Raw genomic sequence first — 27,380 nt, forward strand, 5'->3', positions numbered from 1 at the left:
TAAATTGGCCGAGAAATAAGGTCCTCTAAGAGGGTAGACTAGATAATACAGAAGGATAAGGCTGAATGCAAATATATACATATATGTGCATGTGTGTGCAAACACATCTTCATGTGTATCTGTATACATGTGTGTTATACAAATATGCATGCATATTAATAAGTGTGTGTATATGTGTTTGTATGTATATTCAACAAAGTAAACAAACAACACTGGTAGAATAGTTTTCAAATGATAGGGCTGTTTCACAATGCATAAATGCTAACATGGGAGAGGTAAATCATAGCAATTTAATTAATAAAACAGTTTTAGACACTTAAACCCATATGTGCACCTCCTGGGGGCATCACATAAATAATAGAACCTTGTAGGCACATTTTAGAAATTTTATGCAATCATTTGCAAATCTTGTAGTTAATAATTAGTACTAACTGCTTTAACCCTTTGTTTGCCTCACCTGAGAGAAGTATTTTCATTTGATACTTGTCAGTTTTCCTAATAATAGGCTCTTGAGATTATTAGTGGTAATAGCTAAACATTTATGTGGTAGAGTGACATGAATTTTTTTCAATACTTTCTCTGAGTTAGTAGCATTGAAAGGAACAGAAACTTAATGGGTGAGATCCAATACCATTAATTAACATAGGTCAATAAATGAAGCTCGAACAATCTAACTAGAGATTTTGAATTTAAAAGGCCAATGTCTTTAAAAGAAAATTGTCTATGAAGGAGGTGGTACTAATAAAAATGGCAAATACCTTTTGTAGCATGGCATCTGACTTTTTAGAGACATTTTATTGTATATGTGTATTTTTTTAAGCAATTGGGGTTAAGTAACTTGCTCAAGGTTACACAGCCAGTTATTTCTGGGTGTGATGCTAAGTATCTGAGCCCGGATTCAATCCCAGGTCATCCCGACTCTGGGGCTGGTGTGTTTACTCGCTGTGCTACCTGGTATATGTATATTTCTTACTGGAAAATGGTTTAGATAGAAGTAAGATTAGCAGAAAGAGAAATGGACTTTGAGTCAGGAAGTACTTGGGTTCAAATCCTACTTTTAATACTAGCTGTATGACAACTGATTAGTCTCCTGACCTCTCTGAAACTCAATTTTTTCATCTGAAAAATGAGGATTATACCTACCACACAGAATAACTCTAAGGATCAAATGGCATAATATATGTAAAAGGCTCTACAAAACTAGAGCTCTATTAAATAGCAACTATTGTTTGGGGAAGGAGGGGAGAATTACTAGGAAAAACCTACAGATCAATGTGTATTTGTGATACTCAGTGGCTATATGTCACGGATCACTACATTCTCTAAATAAATTTGCAGATCACTAAAAGGGTAATGGAGAAACATACAATAAGTGTGAGTAGACTGCAAGATAATTTCTATGAAGAAGGGGGGAGATGTATAACAAAAATTGGAGGTGAACCAGTGATGTAATAATATCAGGAAATGGACAACCTGCATTCTCCATTTGTACCCATGCAATGTCAAGAGATCCAGAGGAAAAAAAAACTTGAGAATTTTGCATTACTCCCTGTGAAGATTTATGAGGGGAAAATTTCAAAGGGTGAGAAAGTATGAAGTGGTTGAAATCTACACCATTAAAGGCAGCATCCACATTGACAAAATCACAAATCTATTTAAATATCAGCTCATATGTGTAATGAGCTTGCATATACATAATGAATATGTGAAATATGTATTGTATACATAAACAAATGTGTATATTTTTGTGTATACTTACAGGTATATGAACATCTGTATATACACACACACACACATATATATGTGTGTATGAATAAATATGTATGTATGTGTGCTGACAATCTCCAACTCACAAAGAGGGTGATTTTTCATTCTTTTTTCCCATAGATATAATGTTCTAAGCAGAGGATAAGGTTACCAGCTGCCCCACAAAATTCTATTTTACTTTTTTAAGAAAAGAATATAATCTAGTATTTTATTGATATAGAGAATTCCCTTTAGCAGATCAGCATCTAAAATGTATCATCTTCTATAATGCGCTATCATCACCATCTATAATGCATAGTCTTAAAGATCTGGCCAAGGTACTGAAAGATTCAGTGATTTGTCCAGGATCACAAAGTTGTCATGTGTCAGAGGCAGGACTTGAATGAACTCAGGTCTTTCTGACAGTGAGGCCATCTTTATACCCACCATGCCACACTGCCTCTTTCTATTTAATCCATATTGTAGTTAAAAATCTCCATTAAAGCCCTTCTGATATCTCATGGAGGTGGCCTTGGATTCTTGGTGACTATGCCATTAGAACACAAACTCTGAGATCTTACTGAGCTGGAAAGTTTATTAAGCCAAGAGAGAAGTCATGATCTATATTGATAAAGGGGATACTCACACCAAAATAATAGTCTACTATCCACTTGAAATAAAACAATAATAGTGTGATGTAGATAAACAAAACATAAGAATAAAATTCATCAAAAAGGATCATGGAAAGGTTACTGCATTTGACTTCATAAGAATTAGGTTCAAATCCTATCTTTGCTGCTTAACCTCACAACCTTGAGCAAGTCATTTATTAAATCAACCAACAAGCATTTATTAAGTACTTACCAATGTGCCAGGCACTTACCCTCTTGGGACCTCAGTGTGCTCACTTGTACAATATGACATTTAAACTAGAGATTACCTCTAAGATCCCTTCCAGCTCAAAAAATAATGATCCTATGAACTATGACACTAAGGGCAGCTGGGTGGCACAGTGAATAGAGCACTGGGTCTGGAGTCAGGAACAACTGAATTCAAATCTTGTCTTAGACACTAGCCATATGACTCTGAGCAAGTCACTTAACCCTGTTTGTTTTAGTTTCCTCTTCTGTAAAATGATCTGGAGAAGGAAACTGAAAACCACTCTAGTGACTTTGTCAAGAAAACTCCAAGGGGTGGCTAGGTGGTGCAGTGAATAGAGCACTGGCCCTGGAGTCAGGAGGACCTGAGTTCGGTTCTGGCCTCAGACACTTAACACACACAAAAAAACTAGCCGTGTGACCTTGGGCAAGTCACTTAATGACCAATTACCCTCCAAAAGGTAAAAAAAAAAAAAACACTCCAAATGGGGTTATGAAAAGTTGGGCATGACTGAAAAATTACTGAACAAACAAGAACATGATATTGCATCATCTTTCATTTAGTAACTCATAGGGTCACACTTTGGTTCTCATCTTCACATGAACTGATCCTCCTTTAAGGTCTCATTGAAAATATCAACTCTATATTCTTCTTCTCACATTCACTCACACCTGCTAAGCCTGCTCATCACCACAGCCTGTAGTTCTTGATGGATTTCAATTCTTATAATCCACCCACCCACAGTTTCTTCACATGCATTCATGGATACTATAGCCAGTCAACTTAATGTTGACCTCACTAGTGCCCTACAATCCTTTCTCCATAGAAAACTAACAAGCCTTAAAATTCCAATTAAATAGCAAAAGAAAAATTTTGAAAATAGAAAAGTTAACAATATTGAAAACAAAAACTATGAAATAATAAAATTAAATGCGGGGCAGCCAGGTAGCACAGTGAGTAAGAGCACCAGCCCCAGAGTTGGGATGACCGTGGATCACATCTGGGCTCAAACACTTAGCACCCACCCAGAAACAACTGGCCATGTAACCTAGAGCAAGTTACTTAACTCCAATTGCTTAGGGGTGGCTAGGTGGCTCAGCAAGGAAGAACACCAGCTCCAGTGTTGGGATTACCTGGAGATCAAATCCTGGGCTCAGATACTCAGCACCACACCCAGAAATAACTGGCCGTGTAACCTTGAACAAGTTACTTAACCCCAATTGCTCAAAAAAAAAAACCAAATAAATAAAATTAAATGCTATTTTTGTCATTGGTAATTGTTTTTTAAAGCTGGGAAACTAGACAATTGGTATCAAAATGAAAAAATAAGAATTAATGACAAATTAAAGGAAAAATAAAGGAAAAAACTTTACCCAACTATATGCTGATAAAACTGATGATTTAAAGGAAATAGATGAATATTTACAAATATATAAAATGTCTGAATAGCAGAGAAAGTTTTTCTAGAAGATTCAAATAACACAATCTCAGAAAAAGAAATTGGAAAAAAGTCATGAACTTCCAAAGAAAAAATCCTGGATCCAGACAAATTTACAAGTGAATTCTATCAAATATTCAATGAAAAATTAATTCCAATTTGCATAAATTGCTCACAAAAATGGGAAGAGAAAGTATCCTACTAAATTCTTTCTGTATTACAAATATAGTTTTGATATGAAAATCATAGACAAAATAGAGAAGGAATATCATAAACCAGGATCTCCAATAAAAAATCAAACCCAAATTTTTACAATAAGTATTGGTGAAGAGGCTACTGTGACATTTCCAAAAGATCATCCACTATGACTGTAGCAGCAAGCACCTCAAGCATCCCCAGGGTGGCTGTCAACACAGGTTCTTGGATCTGCTTTGATAAAGGAAAGCAACTCAAAATGGGTCAACAAGCTTACTTTACTTTAATCAGTCAAATATGTATCATTTACCTATTTCAGGGGGAAAAGGTCAGCACCCCGAACTTCAGAGTATACAGACAGAATTATCAAGACAGAGAAACAGATTAAGTAGACAGGTTTCCAAACTGTCCAACCATTACATCCACACCAAATCAACATCTGGCTTTTTCAAAGCCAGGGGGCTCTCAACAAGGCTTCCCAGAGTCTCATCTGATCAAATTACAGAACACTTCTCAAAGTGAGCTCCAAAACAAAGCCTCAAATCAGGGTTTATATAGCCTTCTCCTGGCTCAGAGAATGTAACAACCTTATTGACCCACTGGCCAATCAAAAAGTATCTACTGAAAAACAAGCCTCCCACCCCAGGCTCCAGGTGCACTTTAGCCTAGGGGCAGGGAAGATCTTAAAAATTTCCATTTCCATTACAATGACCAATTTAGATTTGTACAGAGAATGCAGGATTGGTCAAATTTGGGAAAACTATAGACACACTAAAACATATTAATAATAAGAAGAACAAAAACCATATATTATATCAATAGATGCAGAAAACTTACAACACCTCTGTCTGATAAAATACTAAAAACCAAATCACTTCAACAAGCATTTACTAAGGACTTATCATATTCTAGGCTGGTAATACAAAGGAAGGCAAAAGACACCCCCTACTTTCAAGGAGGTCACAGTCTAATGGGGGAGACAACATTCAAACAGCTATGTACAAACTATATACAGGACAAATTGGAAATAATCACCAAAAGAAAGGCATTAACATTAAGAGGAATGATACAGAATGTCAACAGAATCAGGAGAGTCATTATTACAATAATAACATCATTTTACAAACAATGTTGGAAGATTTTAAAATCTGATCAATGATAACTATGATTCTAGATTGATGAGGAAACATCCAATTCATGACAAAGAGGTGATAGATTCAAAATTCAAGATGAGACATGTATTTTTGGACCTGGACAATGTAGAAATTTGTTTAGCTCAACTATGCATATATATATATATATATATATATATATTTTTTTAAGAGAAGTTGGCAAAAGGGCTAAGTTCCTTTCTCCAAAAAAAAGGAAAAAAGGAAAAGAAAAAGTACATAAGGAATCATAGACTAACAAGACAACTTCAAAAAGTCACATACTGTTTTATTATTCACTTAAAAAGAAAAACAAGATCTACATAATAAAGATTCAAACTTGATAAGTTTGGAATATTTTTAATATTTAAAAAAGGAAAATGGTTATGTTTACATAAACATATTAGTTTATCTTGTTTCTACACACATGAATCCTATACTCTTGTCCCATTTTTCCTTCCAGATCCTATCCTTAAAATGTGCCACCTAAGACTTGTCCATCTTTAATGTCATAAACTGAATACTCCTGGAATTTTCCACTTCCTTTTTTCCCATATTCTCAGCCCAGCAGAATCCAAAAATTCATTCTTCTTTTGGTAGAATCCAAAATTCCGGAGAAGAACAAAAGGAATAAATTGGATCCATCCAAGCACAATCCAGAATCAATTCACTCCTCTTAATTTTTTTTAATAGTAGCCTCCATATTAAGCATTCTCTAGTCTCCTGGGAAGAAGTCATTTTAGATCATTTCTCTACAAGAACATTTGGAAATTGAAAACAGAGAGGACTAGACAAAGAGTATAGTTTTATAGCTCCAATTATACATACACATCAGCTTCTTCTTTTAATTCCTTGAGAGTAATGATTAAACTTGAGCTTCTGAGTCTCTAATTTCTGTTCTAAAATGATAACTTTTTTTGTAATGGGGGGAGAGTCAACCTACAAGAGGTGTCAAAAACATAGACTACAATGCTCCCAAGTACAGCTCAACCAGATTAGAATGCAATTGGAAAACATTTAACTAAATAAATTTAAAGGCAATAAATATGGCTAACATTACATTTAAAAACTAAGTCAATATGCAGCCTAGAGGCATTCTTATTTATGGATAGTGGCCCCGATTTCTCTTTGGCTTTGAAATCACTAGCCTCGACAATTATCCCCCTACACTTAGATTAAGTGACAAAATGGTTAGCTCTCAAATGTTTATCAAGTGAGAGCACATCTTGATTGTTCAAGATCTGGAAACTTCCTTGGGTGCAATAGCAATTATGTTTGGTTTGGCTGGTGAAACTTGGTCATGTTCTGTGGGTCTTCTATAAAATATTGATCAAGTTTAATCTTGAGAGATTGGCCCATCCAGCAAGGGAAAGAAAATAGTCCCCAAGAAGATATTACTTGGGGATGGAGGAGAGCATGTTGGCCTTAACCTCCTCCTCTCTGCTGCTTCCTTGCCATCCCCTGCCACTGACTGGAGAAAGACCATGAGAGCTTCAAAAGGTCTGGAAAACTTTGGGTTTACCATTCTTCCATTGTTATAGTCTCTGGACAACAACAGTTGGTGGCAGGATCTGCATCAGGATCCAAGAAACAGATTGGACATGATGGGAAAAGTAGATGCAAGGCTCTATAAAGAGACTGGTAGAAAAGCTATTGTTCAGCCATGTCTTACTCTTTGTGACTCCATGGATGATAGCACAACAATACTGTCCCTGGAGTTTTCTTGACAAAAAATACCAGAGCAATTTGTCCTTTCTTCTCCAGTGGATTAAGGCAAACATAAGTTAAGTGACTTGCCCAGGGTCACATAGCTAGTAAGTGTCTGAGGTTGGATTTGAACTCATAACTTCTTGACCTCAAACCCAGTACTCAATTCACTGAGCCACCTACCACCCAGGGGAACATCTTGAAGACTCCAGCAAGAGGACATTTTTGTTAGTTATCCTATTTGCTACATGTACTCTAAGGTTAAAATAAATTTCCCTTGGACCTCTGATCTTCTATTAGATTATCCTACTGGGATACTCTTTGGTAGAAGTTTATAAGCTATAGAATTAAAAAGATAATTCTTAACCTTTCAAGACTACCTCTGGAAACCTGAGGTAGCCATGCTTAGAGGACTTGACTTGTTCATAAGAGTAGGAGTTGGGATAGTATCACATTATGAATATGAAATGGAGGTAATGAATAGATTCAATAAATTAGATCTGGTAGATAGAGTGCCTGAAGAAATATGGACAGGGGCTTGCAATATTACAACAACAAAAATTCCAAAGAAAAAGAAGATCGAGAAAGTAAATTGTCTGTCTGATGACATTTTACAAATAGGTAAGAAAAGAATGAAAGGAGAAAAGGGAAGAAACTGAATGCAGAATTCCAGAGAACAGCAAGGAGAAATAAGAAGGTTTTTTTCTTAAGTGAGCAATGAAAAGAAAAAGAAGAAAATAAGAGAATGGAAAAGACAAGAGATATCTTCTAGAAAATTAGAGATATTAAGGGTCTTCAAGTAAAAATGGGCATGATAAAAGACATAAATGGTAGGGACTTAACAGTAACAGAAAAGATTAAGAAGAGGCAGCAAGAATACACAAAAGAACTATATAAGAAATATCTCAACATGACCAATAACCACAATAGTGTGGTTACTGATCTAGTTAGATATCCTGGAGAATGAAGTCAAGAGGACCTTTTGAAGCATTGCTAACAATAAGGCTAGTGGAAGTGATAGAATTTCAGCTGAGATATTTAAAATTCTAAAACATGGAGCTGTTAAAGTGCTACACTCAATGTGCCAGCAAATTTGGAAAATTTATCAGGGGCCACTGAATTAGAAAAGATATTCCAATCTTAAAGAAGACAATAAAAAAGAATGTTCAAATTACCAAACAATTGTGCTTATTTCACATGCCAGCAAGGTTATGCTTAAGATTCCTCAAGCTAGGCTTCAGCATTATGTGAACCAAGAATTACCTGAAATGCTGGCTAATTTTCAAAGAGGCAGAGAAACTAGAGACCACATTGCCAACATTCACTGGATTGTGGAGAAAGCAAGGAAGTTCCAGGAAAAAGAAAACATCTACTTCTATTTCATTGACTACGCTAAAGCCTTTAACTGGATCACAACAAAATGTGGCAAATCCTCAAAGAGATGGGAGTATCAAATCATTTTACTTGTCTCCTGGGGAACCTGTATGTGGGTCAAGAAGTAACAGTTAAAAGTGAACATGGAACAACTGATTGGTTCAAGGAAAAGGAGTTTCATTGGAAAAGGAGTACAACAAGGCTGAACATTGTCACTTTATTTATTTAACTTAAATGCAGAGTAAATTATGTGAAATGCAGGTTACCATAAAAAACCCTAAGATCTTGACATTCCATTACTTCCTGGGAAATAGAGGGAAAAGAAATGGAAGAAGTGTCAGATTCTATATTCTTGGACTCAATGATCCCTGCAGATGGAGACTGTAGCTACAAAATTAAATATGGTTTCTCATTGGAAGGAAAGTTGTGGCAAATTTGAACAGCATACTTAAAAAAGGAAACATCATCTTGCCAACCAAGGTCCATAAAAATCAAAGCTATGCTTTTTCCAATAGCAATATATGGCTGTGAGACTTTGGACTATAAGGAAATCTGAGTATCACAGAATAGATGCTTTCATTTTGTGGTATTGGAGAAGACTTTTGAGAATCCCTTGAATAGTAAGGAGATAAAATCAGTGAATGAAAGACATTAATTCAGTCTCTTCACTGGAAGGTCAAATACTGAAGCTTAAATACTTAGGCTGCATAGTGAGAAAATGGAACTCAGGAAAATATCCTGATGTTGGGAAAGATTGAAGGCAAAAGGAAAAGGGGATGACAGAGGATAAGATGGATAGATAGTGGCATGGAAACAATGATCATGAACTTGGACAGATTTCAAGAGATAGTGGAAGAGGTAAGGGCCTGGTGTTCTGAGATCCATTGGGTCTTGAAGAGTCAGACATGGTTGAATGACTGAACAATAAAAAATAACAAAAAAAAATTAAGCTCTTTGTTCTTAAACTTTGATGAATCAAAGACTTTTACTTAGGATAGCAACATGAAGGCCCTAGGGGAACCCAATTTTCCTACAAAAAATCTCAGCAAAGATATAAAAGGGAAAAAAGACTGAACAATGGAAAATAATAAATGGGTTCTTCCATCCAGTTCAGTATTTACAAAAAGATGATCAAGAACCTGAGAGTAGTTGGAGATTGGCTACAACAGGCTAGAAGTAAACCAGCCATGCTCCAATAAACAGGGACTGATATCTCCAGGCACTCTGAGTGGTACAGTATCAATGGGATTTGAAGTTAGCCCAATTTCCAGTAAACAGGACCCAAAGTCTAGAGGTACTCTGAGCAGAGAAGTGCTCTGGAAATGTGAAGTCAGTGTGAGTTTTCATAAATGAAGCATGAAGCCAGAGGGATCTTGTGCTAATCTGTTAGAGTAGCAGTATTGAACAGAGTCAGCCACCACAGTCTACTCTTTACAGAAAAAAAAGACAAATTTAAATGAGTGGAGATATATTAATTGCCCATCATTTGGCCATGCTAATAAAATGAAATGACATCTCTACCTAAATTAATTTACAGAATTAGTACCCTACTAGTCAAACTATCAAAGGATTATGTTATAGAACTAGATAAAATTGTAACAAAGCTTATCTAAAGGAACAAAATGTCAATCATCTTAAGAGAAATAATAAAAAAAAAACAGAAGGAAGGTGATCTAGCAGTACCAGCTCTTGAATCTTTGATTACAAAACAGTAATCATTAAAACTAGTTAATACTGTTTTAAAAAAAAAAAAACAGATGCATAGTTAGGTAGCACAGTGGACAGAGCACTGATCCTGGAGTCAGGAAGATCTGAGCTCAATTCCAGCCTCAGACACTTACTAGCTGTATTACCTGGATAAGTCTCTTCACCATGTTTGTATCAACTCCTCATCTACAAAATGAACTGGAGAAGGAAATGGCAAACTACTCCAGTATCTTTGCCAAGAAAACCCCAAAGGAGATCACAAAGAGTCAGATGATTCAACAACAACAACAAAACAGACAATGGATAAAATTAGGGATACAAGACCTAGAGGTGATTGACCCTAGTGGCATAGTTTTCAAAAAATACAAAGGCACTGATTACTAGGGTAAAGATTCACTTCAAAAAAAGCTCCTGAGAAAACTGGAAATCAGACCGGGGGAAAATTAGGCTTAGACTAATATCACATTATATAATACAATAAACTCCAAAACAATATATGACCTAGGTACAAAATAAGTAAATAGATAGAGACAGAGAGAGAGAGAGATAAAAGAAGAAGATACCTTTTATAATTATGGATAATTTGAGACAGAGGGAGAGAGCACTAAGAAGGTCCAAGAAAGCAACATTTATGATAATGGTCTCCAGAGTTGGAGTTATAGTCCCTGTGAAGGATGAAGGAGTGAAGAGATTATGGAATGACTCTAAGGGAACCTTAGCTTGACCCCAACTGTGATAAGTCAATCAACTGGTAGACAGATCTATTGCATCCTATCCTCACACTCTTCTTCTACCCCTGCCTCCAGTAATTGTATGACTTCTTAAAAACACCTAACCCAGACTTTCACTACAGCCCTTCTACCCTTGGTTTCCCATGTGGCCGGTAATAACCAGGCACTCATGGGCAAAATTCTTCGAAGCCTTTCACTCCATCTCCTTCATACAGACATTGTAGTCTCTGTTCAACCACAGGGGCTCTACACTCCTGGGCAGTTGCTTGGAACAAGCCCTCAACTCCACTGCACCACACACTTTAGATTCTCTCAGTGGAAAAATGTAATGGAGAATGACCAGGTATATTGGGATTGCATTAACTTTCCCTTAAAATCCGTGCCTCTTAAGAACTTCCCTATTTTCTGTTGGAGATACCACCATCCCTCAATCAAATATATTTGCAGCCTTAGCATTGTCCTTGGCTCCTCACTTTCCCTCACCTCATGTATCTAATCAGTTGCCAAATCTTGAGATTTTTACCTCCATATTTTCTCTCAAATACATCTTCCTTTTCTCTATTTATATAACCAACACTCCAGTTCAGCTCCTTATGACATCTTGCCTGGACTATTACAAAAATCCTCTTACTGGTCTTCCTGCTTCTAGTCTCTGCTGTCTCTAATATATCTTCCATATAGCTGCCAACAAAAGTGATTTCATTAAAAAAAATATGCCACTCCCCTATTCAGTAAACTCCATTCATTCTTATAATACCAATGTGGCTATGAATATTCTGGTGAAGTTGTGAATCAAAAAATGTAATAGACTCTCCACATGGAAGACAGAACCAAAACATTTATCCAAATGCCAGGAAACCAAATCCTAACACCAGAAAGCCAAATCCATCATAGCAACCAAGAAGATGGTACACATAACCAATGCAGTGAGCACTGACATTCTCAAGCCTTCCCTCCATCAGACCTTCAAAACAAACCAGGCTCCCTTAAGCAAAAATGTCCCTCTCTCAATAGCCTCCTCTCTGCTTGCTCCCAGCTCTGCTAGTGCTCTCTGTTTCTTCCTGCTCCACCCTTCCTGTTCCACCCTTTCAGCAAGCTCCTCCCCTGTAGTCTCCATGAGATTACATTTGGCCTATTAAGGGGCAGGGAAGATCTTCAAATCCCCTTTACCATTACAAATCTAGAATCAAAAAGGAAGGATGTGGGGTGGCTAGGTGGAAAAGTGAATAGAGCATTGGCCTTAGAGTCAGGAGGACCTGAGTTCAAATACGGCCTGAAACACGTAACACAAAACTAGCCATGTGACCTTGGGCAAATCACTTAACCCCAATTGCCCTACCCCCCCTCCAAAAAGAAAAACAACAAAAAAGGAAGGATAGAAGGAAGGAAGGAAGAAAAAAGGAAGGTGGCAGGGAGGGAAGGAAGGAAAAAAAATCATTTATCAAGCTATTACTATGGTCTCAGAACTATGCTAAACACTGGGATTACAAAAATAGGTTGGTGAGACAGTCCCTGACCTCAAGGACCTTACATTCTAATAAAGATATCACATAAAAGTGATTTAGAGTTGAAAGGAAATCATGGTAGAGTAAAATGGCTTAGAAATAGTGGGGAAGTGGAGTGACAGGCTTGTAACCAGGCAAAATAAGGTGAAATCTCACAAACCAGATCCTAGGATCTCAAGGAGAGAAATCTAAGTTCCAACAAAAGAAGTAAGATACAAGAATACAACCAAAAAGGCTTGGAGATAGGTAGAAAATGAGCCTGAGATTAGAAAAGAAAAGAGGAAAACTCACGAATTAGAACCCAGGGTCCCAGGGTTAGGAGACTGAGTTCTGTTGGGAGAAGGTAGAGAACTGAGAATAAATAGCATGACTAGGATATAGGCCTGGGACTGTTCAAGATAAGAAGAAAGCACAAAAAGATAAAAAAATAATTATTTCATCCTGATCTCATACATTTTCTTTTTTTTTCATTATACATATTATAGATCAGTTCATTATATAATTTATAATGTAGGCAGATAGATATAGATGCAGATGCAGGTGCAGATATAGATACTGCAATAGATAAAAATATAGATGATATAGACATGTATAGAGATATAGATAGATATAGATATCTAGTAGATATAGATACAAAAACAGATATAGATATAGACATGGATTTGAATGGAGATCAAAATGGAGAGATAAATATAGATATAGATGCTGCTTCAGATGCAAATATAGATTTTGATATAGGTGTAGAAATAGATACAAATATTGATATAAATATAGATAATGTAGATACGGATATATATGCAAGTATAGATATAGATATAGATAAAAGATGATATACAGAGATATAGATGATATAGATATATGCCAACACTGATATAGGTATATGTGGAGCAGTTAGGTCGCTCAGTAGATACAGAGCCAGACCTGAAGTGAGACAGACCCAACTTCAAATGCAACCATCAGACACTAACTGTGAGATCCTGGGCAAGTCGCTTAATCGTGTCTACCTCAGTTTCCTCATCTGCAAAATGAGCTAGAGAAGGAATTGGCAAATCACTCCAGTATCTTAGCCCAGAAAACCCCAAATGGCATCATGAAGAATTGAACATGACTGAAATAACTGAACAAAAATAACAACAAAATAGATATGTAGATATCAATAACACTATATAAATATGAACATGAATAGACAGACATAGAGATGCATTGGGGGTTCATGTCCAAAAACATTTCATTGATTGGGGTACATTATTTCATTAAAAAATTGAAACCCCCATTGTAGGAGGTTGTGTACAAGCTGAACCTTGAAGAAAACAAGGTATCCTAAGAAGTAGAAGTGAGGATGTTGGGGGGAGGGGGAGGGAATCATAGGTTAAGAGGAAGCCCCAGATGCAGGAAATGGAAAATTTCAAGGAATAACAAATAGCCAGTTTGGCTAGAAGGCAAGTGGATAAATGGAGAATAACTTGAATGAGCCTGGAAACCTAGCCTGGAGCCAGATTGTGAAAGTTTTAAATGCCAAGTTCAGGAGTTTACATTTTATCCTGCTATGGTTTCAGTTGCAGTTAAAAAATAATAAAAAGAAGCAAAGAAGCAGAAACCAGGCAAGGCTATTGTAGAGCTTTCTCTTTTATCCAACTATTAATAGTAGTTACATCATTCCTTTCACTGTTCTGACATTAAAAAAAAATTAAACAAATGTTATGTTGTGGGCAAAGATTGCAAACTTTATGCTAAGAATGCATGCCTGCATCTCTGTATACTTTAACCTATATTGAAATGTGATTTTGAGCTCCTACTGAACAGAAAAAAAGCTAGTCCTTGGCAGGGTCAGCATGACAAACAAACAAAAAACTATTCTTCAGGCCCCAAGCAGAACCTAAGGTGGGACTTCAGTTTGCCTTTGAAACTGCTAAGCATTTTGTTGTTGTTGTTGTTAAGCATTCTAATGAAGTAGATTTGATTTCCATTTTAACAATGTCACACAAATGTGCTACATGACACTTTTCCAATAACAGCTTCAGCATCATTCATTTTGACACCGTCCATTGTTATGGAAAACAAAATGAATCAAGAAAATCTTGAGTGTGTGTAGAGGAAATCAAATAGCCAAGGGGCACACTGCTTTGGACATTTGTCTGATGATGATTAGGGCTATTAAGGAAATCCAACTATAGGGCTCCCATTTGTGCTCCCTGACTTTGCTCAGAAGTGAAACCCTAGTCAACCTAAACAAGACCTGAAGAAAGATGGATATGTGCACAGGGAACTATTTTATAAAACTGAAATTTTGAATTAACTATCAAGAAGTTCTCATTTAAGAGTTATATACTGCCCTAAACAATGGCTCTTTTATCAGCCATACCACCTAACCTAATTGTGGGTAGAGTAACAAAAGTCCTTCACTGATGATTCATTGTGGTATGAGGGTGATCTTGCATCCTCAAAGGCTAAGATACCACCAATCAAGGTTTTGAGTGCAATTCCAGGGTGAGACTTTTTCATCTTTGAGAAGCATACTAGCTAAATACAGTATTTCATGGCATAATCATTGCCACCACATAATCATCGCACCCTGGTTTCTTTGTTTTTTAGTCCAAAAATTGGTTTATAACCTTTCATTACATAATCATTTGCATGGTAAAATTCTGTTGATCACACCAAATTTAAAGGTAAACAAAGCAGCAATGTATTCATCAGTGACATATGGACAAGTCATCTCTTACAGTGAGCCTAGAATTCTCAGCACATGTGCATTGTCAGTATATTTCCGAAAGCTGATTTGTGTGGTTTGTTTAGAGCACTGCTGCACTAACAATATTCTCACTCAATACAATGAAGAGCTGGAGGCAGAAGGGGAGCCAATAGGAAGGCAAAACTGCCATGAATAAGTCATATGATATGGTAAGACTTGCATCTTCCCAATTTTAACATATATTCATGAGTATTCCATAAATCTTGTGTTTTAATCTTGCATCAAAGATGAAAGTAATAAATTACTTTTTAAAGTAATCCCAGCACAATTTTTAAAGAAGTTTCACATTATAATCACACCCCACTTTTTGCAAAAAAAAAAAAAATTGACATAAAATCTGGGACAATTATGCAGTGAAAACGGTGTGAAAACCACTATGTTAACCACTAGGAAAACATTCTTTGGCTAACATGAAACAAAAATACAAAATTACCTCCAGTTTCATAGGATCCCCCTTCTACCTTCACAGTGCTAGTGAAGGAATGATAGAAAAGGGAAACCTGATAATCACAGCTTTTAGATGATCTATAAACATTGGTTTTACAGATGGTACTGTAAGGTGAGATCCTTTCCCAACAACTATTTGATATCCCAAACCACAATCCTGTTGGCATTCTTATTTAAGTCAAAGGAAAACTCAAATGCAGGTTGTAGCTGAATGGAAGGATAATTGACAACTTCTTTTCAGAGAAGTAAGTGAATTAAATGTTAGATTTGATTTTAATATGCACCCAAAGGCAACAAGAAACATTATTTCATGAGACATTCAGTCATCTTGTTGTACTAGTAATGAGCATAAGTAAAATGACTAAGACCAAAATAATGGTTTCTCATATGTCAATATCTTTGGCAGAAGAGTAAGGAGAAACATTATATGAAGAAAAAAGTCATCAAACAAAATCAATATATACTTTGATTTTTAATTACTTCCATCTGACTGGGCACTGAGAATAGAAATAAGGTGAAAAAATATGGGTGGTATTGAGAAATGAAAGAAATCAGCATTTTATAGAATACTCAGAAGCCTTATGCCTGTATTTCATGAACACTTTCTTCAAGAGAAGAGTGAGAAAATGTTGTTATCATAAATATTTATCATTTATTAAGAAGAAATAAGTGATTGATTTTGCTGGCCATGAGGAATACATAAACAACACCGCAAAAAATGAAATTCATCATATGATCACATATTGGCAAGAAATGACTAGTTATTGGAGTCATTTCAGAATAAAATCAATTTATCAAATGAATCAAATTATCAGATTAAAATGGTAATTTTGTTGGAAGAACTATAAGAATATAGGCCTACTTCCTTGTTATAGGATGGAGTTGTGAATTGGTCCAAATATTCTGGGAAACAAGATGAGAATTCTAGAAATGTAGCTAAGTTTCATGTGCCTTTTGACCCATTGAAGCCACTCCTAGGCATGTACCTCAAGGGAGGCAAAGAAAAAAAGAATACATACAAAAATATTTATAGTAGCGCTTTTCTTTATAGCCACAAAAAGTAGAAAAAAAGTAGCTCCCAATAAACTGAGGAATGAATGAAGAAATTGTCACCTATGAATGTAATGGAATATTTTGAGACATAAAGAAGGTTGAATATGAAGAATTCAAAGGAACTTCAGAATACTTGAATGAATTAATGCAGAAAAAAGTAAGTAAAACTAGGAGAACAAACTATACTATGACCATAATAAATATAACAAAATTCATCTAGAGAAACAAAAGGTCAAGAATCTCAAGGGAAACAATGAAAAAAGTGGTCAGGAGGATACTCCAGCACTACCAGATTTCAATCTATATTTTAAAGCATTAAACATTAAAGAAATTTAGTGCTGATTAAAAATAGAGAGGTCAACCAGTGGAACAGATTAGGTATATAACACAGAAACAAAAACAGTAGCGTAGTGTTTGACAAAAACAAACATCTCAGATCCCAAGGTAAAGTGAAAAACTGATGGAAAAAATTGTAAAAGTGTGTGACAGAGATTATGTTTAGACCAACACTTTATACCATATACCAAGATAAAGTCCAAAATGGATACGTGATCTAGATATAAAAGGTCATATCATAAACAAATTAAAGGAACAAAGAAAAATATTACCTTTCAGATCTATGGATGGGAGAAGAGTTCACGACAAAAGAAGGAATTGAGAATCTCACAGAAGACAGAATGATTTTGATTACATAATTTAAAAACAAAACAAATCCAACACAACTAAGATTAGAAGGTAAACAGTTAACTGGGTAAAACATCTTTATAGCAAGTTTCTCTAATAAAGGTCTCATTTCTAAGATACATGAAGAACTGATTCCAGAATAAGAGCCATTTCCCAAATGATAAGTGGTCAAAGGATATAGTCTCTCAAGGAAGAAATTCTAGTTATCTATAGCCATAGGAAAAACGTTCCACATCCAAAATTGAGAAATTTAAATTAAAGCAAGTCTAAGGTTCATTCCACATCCATCATATTAGCAAAACTGACCAATAAAAACAGAAAATAGCAAATGTTGAACTGTTGGAATCACAGTGTTGCACTTTATGGAATTGTGATTTGGTCCAGCCATTCTAGAAAGCAATTTGGACCTATGTCTCCAGAGTTTACATATTGTGCATACTCTGGATCCAGCAATATTACTACTTGGAGAATAATTTCTACCCTAAATTCAACTTTGTACAGATAAAAAGAATTTGAAAGAAAATAACTGATCAATACAATGATCACTCATAATTCTAATGTGAAAAATGCTACCTACCTGCTGACAAAGTAGTGATGCAAAACAAAATAACTTATTTTTGGACATAATCAATATGGTCATTTATTTTATTTCCTATGCTTGTTCATTGCAAGGGTTTTGTTCCTCTTTTTTTTTCTTTTCTGGGGGTAAGAAGGAGTTTAGAGAGAGAAGAAGAATATTTGATAATTGAGAAAAATTTAATTTAATTTAAAAAATCGAATGAGAATGAGGGTACTATTGAAGAATAATAATCACTGTGAAATTACAGCATAGTAAGATGACATCAATGACATTTTTTCTATTAAAAAACCATTGAAATAAAAGAAAAGGTAAGTGACACAGGATAACATGCTTAGAATTTAAAGGATCATTTAGCCCAACTTCTTCATTTTACGAAAGAAGAAATTATGGCCAAGAATGGGAAAATGCCTTGGTCAAAGTTTAATACCATGTGTCAGAGTTAGGATTTCAACCCAGGTCTTCTGATTTCAAATCTAGTGTCCTTTGTACCACCAAATGAGATGTTATTTTTTATTCCTTCCTTCACAGGTTATGGAACAATGTAAACCTAAATTTACTTTAATACTATGTTGGTCAACATAATTCAAATTAGTATTTATGGAAAACAAGTTTTCCATGCATAACAAACTAAAATTCTTTGTTTCCTAGAAATATAGAACATCAAATTTATTCTTACTGATTCCTCCCTGCTTCCATACTGATGGTACTCATGTTTAGTGTTCTTCCATCTACTACTTCACTCCTACTCAAACACTAATAGATAATGGTCCAGGATAGTTTGTTTCTGTTGTTTTCTCCTTTCATTAAAATATCTTTAGTATGCATTGCTATTGCCCTGAAGATATCTAGTACAAGATTTATAGAGAAAAATTCACTTTACATTTTGCTTCACTTAGTGTACCAACTATCTCAATTCAGTGTTTGGTTGTCCTGACATGAGATCTAAGAGTCTGGAATTCCAGTGTCCCTCTGGGGCCATCGGTTGACTTCTGGTGACTCATAGGTTGTCATTCTCCTCTGTCTTTCCTTCTGCTATATTGCTTTAGAATCTCTTTATATTCCCTTAGAATATAAAGTTTAGGTAAAACGTTGGACAAAAATATTGAGAGTGTTTGCTTTTAATGATGACACTGACATGAATAAAGTTATTTTTCAAGGTCAAAGGTCCATCTTTTGACCTACGTAGCTGCTGCTTTCCTCACCCCATGTTCCTCAAGCTCTTCATTGTTTATTAATCCTTTAGTTATTCTAAAGAAGAGATTGTATGAAAGAACAACTCCAACCAAATCTATTTAAATGAGTGAAAAACAGGAAATGTAAAAATAAGTAAAAGTGGGAAAAGTAAAAATATATTATTATTATCAGAATTTTTAGGGAAGTTTAACCAACATCAATCAATTAATAATCAATAAACATTTACTCATCACCTACTATCTGCCACACACTATGCTAAACTCTGAAGATACAAAGAAAGGCAAAAACAATCCCTGCCTTAAAAGGAGCTAATGAATCTAATGATCTAATCTAATGAAAATAAAACATAAAACAGTTTTAACAATGAAAAGCTCAAAAGATTCCAGAAATTGTCTCAACCAGAGAAGACTCAATCTCTACCAAATGGAAAGATGTGGCAGCCAAGGGAAACACTTTCAAAATATAAACTAATCTGTGAAACATTGCAGTGGACAATGATAAAAGATTATAGCCAGCATTACCTTATAAGACAATGAAAATAAGAGAAAATTTTGCAAGCCAATAGAAAGTTTGGCATTACAATGAAAGATTTTTGTTCCTAAGGACAAATGATGAAGTATACTTCTATCATTTTAGTAGAAATGTAGTGGGCTTTGGATGAGGAATATTGCATACACATTCTGAAAGTGCCATTGATTTCACTTACTGGGTTTTTTTTTTTTTTTGCTTTTTGGAGGGGGGGAAGGCAAGGCAATTGGGGTTAAGTTACTTGCCCAAGGTCACACAGCTGTAAGTAAGTGTCTAAATCCAGATTTGAACTCAGTTCCCCCTGACTCCAGGGTCAGTGCTTGATTCACTGAACCACCTAGCCACCCCTACTGTTTTTTCTTTGTTACAAGTTTGGCTAGGGCAGTTAGAAAGGGGTTAGTGGAAAGCTACTGTGGTATAAAAATAAGGCATCAATAAAACATTTTTTTAAGTTGGGCATGTGACTCAATGAAGCAAAATAAGTCAAAGAACGTAGACTGGAGAGAGAACAATAAAGAGATATGGAATAGATTTGCAGTATTTTTATCCCTAATTATCCCCATAACTGATGACAACAGAACCAAAATGTGTATTCCACTGTGCTATTTAAGGAAGTAGAAATTGTACTCAAGAAAATTAAGATGGGAAAACTGACTGGCGCTATCCAAATATGCACAAAGGAAATCCATGTTGGGACATGACACAATTTAAAGGCAATTAATTTATTAATTTTCAAGATATTTTGAAAGAGGGAAAAATTCTAGGAATGGAAAAGATGACACACCATATTAACAACAACAACACAATAAAGGATACTGAAAAGATATAAAGCACCAACAAAACATATACTTCCTTCTTATGAAATCTTCATTAAAAAAATCTTTTTTTTTTATTGTGGAAAACTTTTGCAAGTGGTTTCATTTACAATGCCAATGTTGCTTCAGATAGCAAGAAACTAAAGTTTAAAGCTGGACAATAACTAGACAAACTGCTTTACAAAACAAGACAAGGAAAGCCAAAAGTGCTACTTTCCATACACAACCCACACAGTTTCAGTTTTATTCAGACCAAAGTAAAAAGACTTTTGATTGTTCATTTTTAAATTTAAATTTGAATTTACAATTCATTCATATATCAACAGTATTCTTAGTGAAAAAGGGAAGGGAACAAGATGAATTTTACAAATGATTTTCTACAACATACCTAAAATCATAAGAAATTAGAAAAGTGGTTTTTTTTTTCCATTTTTCAAATGCTTTATTAACTTCAGATTCACATCATTCATTTCTGCCAGATTTTGAGTTACAAATTTTCTCCCATTTTTCCCCTACCCACCGCCCCAAAATAGCAGTCCCACAGGATATCCCCTCCTCCAATCTGCTCTCTCCCATATTTTCTCCCATACCCATTTCAACTTTTTCCAGTAGGGCATGGTGGATCTCTATGCCCCAGTGGCTGTATATCTTATTTCCCGATTACATGTAAAATAATATTAGTAATAGTATATATTTGAACATTTGATTTTCAAACTTTGAATTCCAGATTCATTCCCTTCCTCCCTTGTCACTCACCCTTACTGGGAAGATAAGCAGTTCAGTATAGGTTGTACACATGTAGCTAATGTAAAATAATAACATAGTAAATATATTGTAAAAGACTGACTATATTTCCCTCTCTCCTATCCCACCTCCCACTTGTTCTGTTCTCTACTTTGATCCCATCCCTTTTCAAAAGTGGATGCTTCCAACCTCCCTCCCCCTAGCCTTCCCACCTTTCCATCATCTCCCCTCTGATCCCCTTCCCCCCTACTCTCCTGTATGGTGAGATACCTGATTTAGTGTGTATTTCATTCCCTCCCCAAGCCAAACTCAATGAGAATAAGTTTGACCCATTTCCCTTTGCCTTCCTATATTTCACCTCCATTGTAACCATTTTCCCTTGCCTCTTCTTTATGAGATAGTCTGCCCCATTCTGTCTCTCCCCATCTCCTCTCATAATATTCCTCTCTCACTTCTTAATTTCACCTTTTAAGTATCATCCCTTCCTGTTAAATTGGTCCTGTGCCCTTTATCTATGTATACCTGTAAACATATATACACACATTTACATATGTGTTAATATGCCCATATATCCTCATATAAAGTCATATATATACATATATATATATTTCTATTCCCTTTAACTATTTTCATACTGAGAAAAGTTTCATCAGTTACAATTATTGTTTTCCCATGTAGGAATGTAAATAGTTCAACTTTGATAAGTTCTTATGGTTTCTTTTCCCTGTTTACCTTCTCATGCTTCTCTTGCCTCTTGTATCTGAATGTCAAATTTTCTATTCAATTCTGGTTTTTTCATCAAGAATACTTGAAAGTCCTCTATTCCACTGAATAACCATATTTTCCCCTGAAACATGATACTCAGTTTTGCTGGGTAGGTGATTCTTGGTTTTAATCCCAGCTCCTTTGACCTCTGGAATATCATATTCCAAGCCCTTCGATCCCTCAGTGTAGAAGCTGCCGGATCCTGGGTTATCTTGATTATGTTTCCACAGTATTCAAATTGTTTCTTCCTGGCTGCTTGTAATATTATCTCCTTAATCTGGGAACTCTGGAACATGGTTGTAATATTCCTAAGAGTTTTCTTTTGGGGATCTTTTTCAGGAGGTGATCAGTGGATTCTTTCAACCTCTATTTTGCCCCCTGGTTCTAAAACATCAGGGCAGCTTTTTTGAGAACTTCCTGGAGGATGATTTCTAGGTTCTTACTTTGATCATGGCTTTCAGGTAGTCCAATAATTTTTAAATTATCTCTCCTGGATCTATTTTCCAGGTCAGTGGTTTTTCCAATGAGATATTTCACATTGCCTTCTATTCTTTCATGCTGTTTAACAGCATCTTGATTTCTCATAAAGTCATCATCTTCCATTTGCTCCAGTTTAATTCTGAAGCAATGATTCTCCTCATTGAGCTTTTGAGATTCTTTTTCCATCTGGCAAATTTGGCTTTTTAAGGCATTCTTCTCCTCGTTGCCTTTTTGAGCCTCTTTTAAGGTGTTATTTTTCTCAGTCAGGCTGTTGACTCTCATTTCATAATTTTCTTGCATCGTTCTCATTTCTCTTCCCAATTTTTCCTCCACTTCTCTTATCTGCTTCTTAAGGTCCTCTATGGCCTGTAACCAGCTCATATTTTCCTTTGAAGCTTTTTGTGCAGGAGTTCTCACTTCACTGTCTTCCTCCTGTTCCATGCTTTGCTCCTTTTTGTCCCCCAAAATAGGAGTGTAATGTTGGAATCTTCTGTCTGCTTTGTTTCCTTTGCCTGGTCATGTTGTCCCTCAGTCATTTGACCCCTGGGCTTTTTGCCACAGTAGGACTCTGTCACCAGACAGGGGAGATTTCATCCCAAACGCTGAGGTTTTCTCAGCTTCTGGAGGTATTAGATGGGTGCCCTCTCTGAGGCCTTCACACGCTCTGGCAAGCTGGACACACACCCCAGGGCCTCCACCTTAGACTGCAATCCAGATCCAAGCAGGTTAAAACAAGAGCAATTACCCTTCATACTGGTCACTTGGTCCCCCTACACTCTGCAGGCCAGGAGCTGAAGCTGCCATGTGGCACTGTCTGGCTGTGCCAGTGTCTCAGCAGCTTCTCGCTCCAGGGCCTGCACTCCCACTTACTGGGTCCCAAAGTCCAGATTGCACTGACCTCTCACTTTGTCCTTCACTTCTATGTGTTGATAATTTTGGAAATGGCCACAGCTGCTGCTGATCTGGAGTCCCTCCAACGAGCAGCTGGTCAGGCCCACCCCTGGGGCTAAAACCTCCAGCTCATGCATGCCCAGGGTCAGCTCCCAGAGCCCTGCGCTGGCTGATTCCTGCCGGCCTGCCGGGCTGTCCTCAGTTGGAGGTTAGCTTCTCTGTGTCATTTTGTGGGTTCTGCAGCTTCAAAGTTTGTTTAGAGTCTCCTTTTTACATTCGTTGTGGAAGGTGTAACCCGGAGACATTTGGAGGTCCTGCTTCTACTCTGCCATCTTGACTCCACCCCAAAAGGGTTTTTCAGAAACTATCTCATCTAACCAAGACTAGGCTGAGAATTCCCTTTGCCAAATATACAAAAAGTAGTAATTCAGTCTTCATTTGGAGATCTAATTCAAAGAACATCTCACTACCCACAAACTTAGTTTGTGGATAAGTTTTAGGATATTTATCCTAACTATATCTTTACAATCACACAATTGACAAAGTTGTACAGAAAACACAAATTCCTGTTATATTTATTATTTCTTGCTTTTCTTTATTTTTTCTCAATGACATGTAAAAATTTTTAAACAATTTTTTTATTTGAATTCCAAAATTTCTTCCTTCCTTTTTTCCACACCCTCCTTGAAAAGACAAGCAATTTAATACACATTATTATATTTGTGCAGTCATGCAAAACATATTTCACATTAACTACATTGCAAAAGAAAACAGTGAACCAAAAAATAAATCCATGAAAAAATAATGTTTTTAAAAAAGCACACTTTGATTTTCATCCAGATCCCATCAGCTCTTTCCTTGGTGATAGATAAGATGTTTTCATCATAAGTACTTTGGAATATAATTAAATCATTGTATTGCTGAGAGTAGCTAAGTCATTCACAGTCAATCATCATGCAATATTGCTGTTACAGCATATAATGTTCCCCCATTTCTGCTTACTTCACTTTGCATCAGTTCATATAAGTCTTTCCAGGCTTTTCTGAAAAGATCCTGTTCATCTATTCTTATAGCATAATAGTATTCCATCACAATCATATACCACAGCTAGTTCAGCCATTCTCCAATTGATGGACATCCGTTCGATTTCCAATTCTTTGTCACCATAAAAGAACTGCTATAAGTATTTTTTTTATGTATAAGTCTGTAATGGTAATGGAATTTGAAGATCCCCTTGTATTGGTAAGCTAACAGGTACTTAACATTTGGTTTGGGTTTCAGTTTAAGTGTTAAGACCCGGAGATTGTGAAAATTCCACAGTGGGATGGACTTGTTGATGTGGCAAGAGGGAGCCAAACAGGGAGAAGCTGGTGCTGTGTACAGAGAAAAGCCCAAGCTGAGAGAGGCCAGAAGAACTTTTGGGAGCAGCATCATGGAAGCAGAGAGAGAGAGAGAGAGAAAGAGAGAGAGAGAGAGAGAGCTGCCAGTTGGAACTGCCTGGGACTTCTGAAGGCCACCCAGAGCTGCCAAGAACTGAGGAGGCATGACTGTGGTGCCAGTATTTTTTCTGTCTGTTTTGATGTTACTTTATCAAATTTGTTTGTTGATAGAGGTCTCAGACTTTGTTGTTGGGTCTAGGTTGATTTCACAGGCAGAGAGTGAATTGATGAGGACACCGGCAATGCAAATGAATGTTATTGTGGCTTTGTTAAGTTTTGTCTTCCCAGAAACAGAAACTGCTGAGAACTTGCCTCAGGTCAAGATGAAGAAAAGACCTCTCCTTGGGTATTGAATGCTGTGATGGTATTGTAACCTAGTTGTGACTTAGAGGTGGATGGCCTTTGTGCTTTCACCTACCCCTTGAGAGGGTACTTTGTGGTAACTGATGATACTGTAATTCAGCTGTGATCTGGGGTAGAAAACTTTTGAACTTTATACTTTGTGATTGACCAAATGAAGGCACTTTGTTTATGATTGGAAACTAATCTCCAATTGAGAAATAGAGGACTTTGTGATTGACCAGATGAATATACTACCCAGGGGTGGAATACTTTGACCCTTGTACTTTGTGACTTAACTGAAGACTTACTAAGTGATTGAGTTACTCTGTATTTTGATTTTCTGTGAATGTTTTGCCTTAATTTGTTACTGAATAAATGGAGAATTCACTATGCTTGTAATCAGAAACTTGAAGGTTGTTCACAGCAGCAATCACCTGGGAAGCTGCTCATGTTTGGTGTTACAAGGTCCTTTTCCTTTTTCTTTGATCTTTTTGGGATATAGACATAGTGCTTGGTCAAAGAGTATGCACAGTTTCATAGCTCTTTGGGCATAGTACCAAATTGCTCTCCAGAATGATTAGATCAGTTCATAATTCCAACAATAGCGCAATAACATCCCAATTTTCCCACATACCTTGAACTGAAATCACTCTGACTCTCATTGATTGGCCAACAATAGGTCCCAAACCCCACTTGGTCATTGTTTAGGCTCTGATTGGCTCAGAGTGAATGTAAATAGCAATTGTTTCTGTTTTGGTCAGAAACCCTGAGGGTCTTCCCCTCTCAGATTGATTTTTTTTTTTATTTTTTGGAGTAGGCACAGAGGCCATTCTCTGCCTTATTTCTTACCTATCTTTAATCACTGAATGGGCACAGCTTCAGTCAAACAAAGACCTGTTAAAGATCTTATCTTAAAGAAGGCCAAGGTCTCCCACTACTTCTGGGGCCATCTCCAGTCATCCTGTTCTATATCTTGCCACTGGATTCTGATGACCCCAGATGAGAAAGTGAAGCTAGTGACCTCACTTAAATCCAATACACTTGCATGCCATGGTATCACCTCTCTTATATCATGGCTCTCTTCAAGAGCTAAGGACAAACAACATTGTTAGACAGTTGACTAGGTATTTACCCAGAGAAAAACAACTTGTATGCCTGTGGGGAGAGAGATGAGAAGTATTTAAACCCTTAGCTGACTCTAAGTTCAGATATCTACCCACTAACTTAAGGTGTCAAATTCTCAGCAAAATTCTGGAGCAGGGCTTTAATAAAATTAAAATGTTATTGGGAAATGCTTAACAAAATGGAGAAAAATACAATACAACATAGATAATGTTCTGAATCAATAGACAGCTTGCATTGATCCCTTTCTAAATGAATTTGACATCATTATATTAGCTCACCCTGCCACATTCTGAGTACAAAGACAAAATTGAAATAATCCCTGTCCTCATGGTGCTTATGTTCTATTATAGGTTGGAAGTATGATGGAGGGGAGTGAATAAATGCCATGTTACTTGAGGAGAAAGATAGTACCAAAAAATAGGTGAATCAAGGAAGGCTTCCCAGGCAAAACACCTGTAAGGATGCACCTGAGCTGAGCTTTGAAAGAAACTAAGGCTTTTGGGAGGTAGAAATAAAGAAAAAAACACATTGCAGGCCAAAAATATGTACTTTTTCATTCAGACAATACAAATGAACATTTCTTTGAGAATAATGTTATCCTCAGGGAAAAAATAATAGAAAGCAATGACAGAGAAGCATTGAAAGACTTATATAATCTAATGTAGAGTGAAATAAATAGAGTCAAGGACACAATATATAAAAGACTATAATAATGCAAATGCAAAGACCAACAACTACAAAATAATCAAAAGTGAATGTTTCAAAATTATGAAAAAAAAGCATAGCCCTAAACAAGACATATGAGAAGACACCCTAGTCCCTGTTCTTGTACCGAAGTGGGAGGTCCAAGGGTGTGGAACACTACATTTAGTTTCAGACTTTTTCAATGTATCTATCAGTTTTAATGATTTTTCTCTTTTTGTCCTTTAAAATATTATTTGTTATAGAAGGGTAACCCTCTGAGATGGGAAGAAAGAGGGATACTGGAAGAAATTCTGTTAATGAAAAAAACAAAAATATTATTGAAATGTATTTTAAGATGGATGGGTGGAAGGGAGGAAGGGAGGAAGGAAGGAAGGAAGGAAGGAAGGAAGGAAGGAAGGAAGGAAGG

This window comes from Petaurus breviceps, unplaced genomic scaffold (genome assembly GCF_028583685.1).
Source record: "Petaurus breviceps papuanus isolate PSGF00001 unplaced genomic scaffold, PetGlider_PUasm1.0 582, whole genome shotgun sequence".
Taxonomy (NCBI): Eukaryota; Metazoa; Chordata; class Mammalia; order Diprotodontia; family Petauridae; genus Petaurus; species Petaurus breviceps.